The following is a 6,000-nucleotide window of genomic DNA, read 5'->3' on the forward strand; positions in this document are numbered from 1 at the left end:
GCTGCCAGGGAAGGGGCTGCAAAGAGAGAGAAGCTAAAATCCGACCCGGGATCCGCACCTGCGCGCAGCAAGCAGATGGCACGGTGCGTGCCCGCAGCCGGGCGCGGAGGGGCGATGCGCGCCCGCGGAGCGGGAATGCTGCTGCCTGGGGGAGGGGAGAGTACCAGCTGCGGGACCACTGTGTTAGGGCAGATTTTTAACGAGCCGAGGGATTATTTGCCGCCTTTGGGACAGCACTGAATTGAGGAGGGGAACCATATGAAACCCTCAGGTTTTTCTGTTGTTGTTGTTTTCCCATTAGGTCTCCATACTATAACAAAGAACATCATTTTTATTCACAGTGTGGATTGTCTGCTCTGTACTCTGAAATCAAGGAAATTTTTTCCATTGGCCCTTATGATTGCAGGCAGTCAGTGCAGCAGCCTGCACCTGGCGGTGGAGCAGAGGGGATCCTGGCTGGCAGAATTATTTGCTAATGTGGCCATCAGCCATTACACCTTCAGCCTGGCCTTGTGCCTTCGCGAGTGATGTGGGGTGAGAAGGGCACAGCCACAGGATTCTGCAGAAAGCACTCTACAATAAGGAGTGTAGCAAAAAGAAGACTGTGAAAAGATTCACCTGTGTTTTGTGCAATCTATCTTGCCATTAGCGACATCAAGCCTGCAGCTGTTAATCTCAATAAACTGTCCTGCTCTGCTTTTCAGCCCTCTCAGCGCTTTCTATGACCTTCCCTATTCTCTTCCACCTCAAGTTAAAGAACTTCATTTGTTCCGTAATTGAAAGTCTTCTGATTTATCCATAGGATAAACTTCTGTACTACAGATGTGCAGTGTGCCTTAGTCAAGCAACAGTAGAATAACTGAAAAAGGATAATGCTGAGAACAGTCAGAGAAGTGTTTATAGGCAGTCAGATGTTTTTTTGGCAGGGTGATGCAGCCATCCATATGGATAAGTTTCAAGTTATAGTTATTTAAAAGAAGGTTAAAGAACAAGTAGGCACAAAACAGCTGATTTTGCTCTTCTGAGGAAATGTGCTGTGTCACACTGTACAACAGCAAGCCTTAGGGTTTTTTTCTTTTCTGAGTTGGGGGCTTATATCTTCAAATATCTCAGAAATCTTTTGGTTGGCACTCTTTATTTGAAGGTTACCACTGCAATAGTATTGACAGATAGTGACTGCTACATTGCAGGTATGCCTAAATTATACCAAAATGTAATCAGCAATTGTCACGACAGAGTAAGACATCTACAGGAAAGCTGAGGAATGGCCACAGTGACCATTACCTGTTCTACTAAAGATGCATCCTGGGGACATGTCAGGACCTACATAACTGGATGTGAAAAAGCTTGTTCAAATGTATTTATAGAATCATAGAATAGTTTGAGTAGGAAGGGGCCATTAAAGGGGCTGTTTATCCCAACTCCCCTTCACACAGGGTTTGCAAGTTAGAGACTGACCAGAACCACTTTCCAATTATACAGAGCTCTTTCTTACAGAGAGTACAAAATTTTGAACTTCATACAACCAGTATAGTCTTCACCAGCACATTCTGGAGGGCTTTATGTTTCATTTTGTCACAGAATCTGTTTGTATCAGCTTTGATAAATACTCTTCCTGAAAAAGTGGCAGCTCATCAACCAGCATACGTTTTTCACTGCACTGATTTTGTGTAGGTAAATATTCATATAATTAGTGTGGACTCTTTTTTCAGCCTTTAATGAGCCAGTAACCATGTCCTACATTTCTATTGAGCAGTAAACTAATAATAATAATAATAATAAATAATAATAATAAAGGAATAAATGTATTCACATTTAATAAAGGGTGACCTGTTTAAAGATTTATAATTTTTAAATGGGAAAGAATAAGCATACTTTCTCAAATGACATCTTATTATTTTTTGGAATTCTCTGGATTTTGTTTGGTAAAACTCCAATTGATTTTTAATTGGTTTTAAGATGTTGGGTGTTGTTTTTTTTCAAGTTTGAAGTTAAGTTTTGTATTTTCCTTAGAATATGAACATCACCTTATTTTATTACAAAAAGTGACAGCTTCATCTTTTATTAGCTCTTTATTGGCTGCCAGTTGAAATCTTATTCCTAAAAATAAACAAAGCACCCAAACACAATTGTGTTTCTTGATTCTGTACATACAGTGCAATGTTTTTTTTTCCAGTTTTAACCATCCATTATGTGGCAATCTCTCTACATAGCACACTCTGCCAGCCTCCTTCTTTCACTTTCACAGTTGAGTTTTTCTATTGATTTTTATGAGGGTCTGTTTGGGCTCAGAAGATTTTATTCAGCAAGATATGGAGCAATTCCTTCCTAAAGTCCTGTAGTTCCTTAGGCACTGATCAGTGAGAAGATGGATAGGATGGCAGAAAGAAGACCAACCATATGGACACAAATTTAGGCAATATGGAAGATTTTTTAGCTGAGATCTGTAAAGTGAAAGAAAAGACAAACAAGTATGAAAATATTTGTGACAGTTCTGACAGAAGCACTAGTGTGCAGTCTTTCATTTAGTGCTAAGTCAAGGACTGGACACTCAATAGATAAAAATCTTTTCCTCTGGAACTGTGTTTAGCGGTGTTTCAATCACAAGAAAAGAAAAAAATAAGATTTCTGTCTTGCTTTCTCCTTCTATAGTTAATCTCTTTGTTTATACAATAAATAGAATTAAGCACAGGGGAAGAAGAAGCATGATGAAAGGGATAAAAAGGATTTTCTCCTTTTTATCATAAAGGAGAAGAAGAATCTCTTTAAATATCAGGATTGAATTAGCTTGCTTTCACTTGTAACATGTAGTAGAATTAGCAACATATGTGAATGATTTTCTCCTTGAACCAGAGGATATAGTTTGGAAAATTACTCAGTCTCAGTCAAAAATTTCCCAATGTGGAGGTACTTGAGGTAAATTGCCCCTGTAAATTTATCAGTTAAAATCTTTCTTATTTCCTGGGCCATTTTAGGTTGTCTTATCCTAGCCCTACTTTACCATTGATTACTATGTCCTTTAATAACTAAGTGAATTAATTCCTCTTGGCGTAGATAAAAAAAACTTTAAGGATTCCAAGTAGATATGAGTCACTCCCACACTCTTATACATAAAATGCCTAGAACCGCAAGAAACAGCTAAGTTCTGAAATGGAGGAGAATTTGTTCTACAGTTTTATGGATAGCAATCTACCCTTCTGAAGGTGGGAAAGAAGAAATAAGAATGATATTTCACTTCTCTACACTTAAAAAAAATAGTGTGAATTCTATGCTGATGTATGTAATCGTAAATGTACTTTTCGTTATGATCTCTGCAAATGTTTTTTGTTGCTAGATTCCAAACTACGGGCTCATAATAATACAAATGTACACAGCCTGACATTTGGAAATGCTAAAATGAATCACCAAGCCAATCATCACATCTACATTCATGCTTTGGTTCAGATCAGGAGGGTGTTTTTGAAGTGAATCTCCCAATTGCCCCCACTTACTGAATTTTGGATTGCAAATTGGAGCAGCCTATTAGCGTGTGAGTTGTGTTACTTATGGATGAAACTAAACTGAAAGATGTTTCAGGAGCAGTCTTGTTTGCCAGCACCTGAAGGGAAAGCAGCACAGGAGAAAGTTATGCTAAACTTAAGAAACTCCCCTCAAAACAGATACTGATAACCTTATCAGTATGAAGATCTCAGCAACACCCATTTCACCTTTTGAGTAAAATCTTTTTGCACAGAATAACTCATTAGCCTGGTGTTGCCCAATATTTCTTTCAGTTAGGACAGAAGTTGAAACAATGGAAACTGGTCCTCTTTGATGTCAGGATAATGGCATCTTCAGGTCACCATTAAAACCAGTTCTCTTATTACCCATTTTCTGGGCATTCACAAATCTCTCTCTCATAAGTGCAAAAGGACTCTGAGGCTCCATGCCTCCAACCAAATGCCCTGAACATAGCAGGGTTAGAGCACCACTTTTCACTAGCTTTTATTGGAAAAACATTTCTTGTTTCTTGCTGCTCTTAAAGGCAGCCTGTATTATAACACTTAAATATCAGAAAAAAGCAACTCAATCTAAACAAGGAAAGAAGAGAGATCTGGTGCTTTTTATCTGCAGTGTTGCTCATAATTAGCCCAGCATTTACTACAAGCTAATTGCTCTATGCATCTCATATATATAAGATCATGATTTCAATGAGGTAACAGACATCTTTCTACAGGATCCTTAGCTCAGCATTAGTAATAATGATGGTGGTGGTAATGATAGTAGAGTATTCCCATCTGATCTAGGCTCACTCAGAAACTGAATTAATTAAAATATATTTGTTGGGTGACACAGGAATTGACAAGACTGTTTTTGCACTCAGTCTTTGCTTTAACTAGAATGGTTGTCTTAAAGTGGGATGCACCCCTGCAGATGCATGAGACAGTCCATTGGAGAGGAGGAGGAAGAAAGTATTTTTTGTATCACTAGAAAATGAAACTAAATAAATCAAACAATTTAAAAAAATGTGTTTCTTTCAGGTTTATTTAATCTTTTAATTTCTTTTTTTGACATATATTTCATAATGTACATAATATACTAGTACAGTGATATATGTGTATAATGTATAAGTAAAATATATGTGTATTGGAAGGTACATACTGCAAATTCATGGACAAAAACAGATTCATGAACAAAAACTTTTGGGGATCACTGACCTAGAAAACCACTGCCAGCTGTTATGTCTGAAGTAATGATAGTTGCAAAAGTGCTAGCCAGGATTCAATTATTATTTTATTCTTGTTTGTTTGTTTTTTGTTTTGGTGGTTTTTTTTTTTGTTTGTTTTGGTAATTCACATATTCACACTTTGGTGAATTGTTTTATCATTAAGCATAGATATATTGGTATATGAAAGAACTCTTGAAATTCCATGCTTATTATTGACAGAATCTGGAAGAAAGTTGTTAAACAGAAATATTGGAAAGATTCCTTTCCAATTCATTTTGCAGGAGTTTTGTGATTACCACTGTGATCAAAATAAAGTTTTAGAAAAAAAAAAAAAGTGAAAATAAAAAAAACATATACATAATCAGTTTCCAAATAAGACATTTTAAGAGTACAGAAATCTCACATCAAAACTTTCCCAAGATTACATTCTGAGTCATCTATCACAGACTAAGAATTTTAAGAAATCTGTTGAATACAAACCATAGGAATGTGCTTAATGGAAACCAAAATGGCAGAAGCTAAAATTAATTCTAAAATATATATTTTCCTCCTCAAAAAATCTACATCTTTAACTTGCAACACAATGAAAACTTAATTTAAAATTGCTACTTGCATTTTTCCCCAAATATTTTTTTCTACCTAGTTGCCAAAAAACAGCCATATTATATGCTTGTGAAAATCTCTTTTACAAAGATCAGTCTTACTAAAAACATTTTACTAGATTTTGGGACCACACCGCATTAATTGGCTTATTAGTTAACATTAACATTGACTCTTTAAACCTAATAACCACCATATAACCAAAAATTGGTTTTGTAAGTAAAGACCAACTGCAAAATCACATGCAACATTATTTTACGTGTTTACAGCAAAAAAGTTACGTTGGGTGAATGCATTAAAGGACTGTAACTATTTGATTTTCATTATGAAGTAATAAATTACAAATACTATATATTATTTGCAAATATTTTATCAGTCCTTCTCTAAGTACTTTATTATTAAAACTAACATTTAATACTATGAAAGACTGCTAGATTCAAGGATGATATGAGGTACTAAAGGATTCAGGATCAGATAGTAAAGAATAATTCAGGGTCACACAAAATATTTAGATAGATACATAGCCATTTTTAAATCTATAAAAGAATCCTTTGACTGGAAAAAATATTCTCTTGTGTGATTCATATTTGCACACACAAGAAAATATTCCAGGAGTTTTTCAAACTTGCAAAATATGTAGGCCATCTTTCATTTTACATCCTAAACTGTGTTTCAGATTTCTAAATCTTGCT

This window comes from Centrocercus urophasianus, unplaced genomic scaffold (genome assembly GCF_019232065.1).
Source record: "Centrocercus urophasianus isolate 14NV4802_14NV808 unplaced genomic scaffold, USGS_Curo_1.0 seq_11, whole genome shotgun sequence".
Classification (NCBI taxonomy): Eukaryota; Metazoa; Chordata; class Aves; order Galliformes; family Phasianidae; genus Centrocercus; species Centrocercus urophasianus.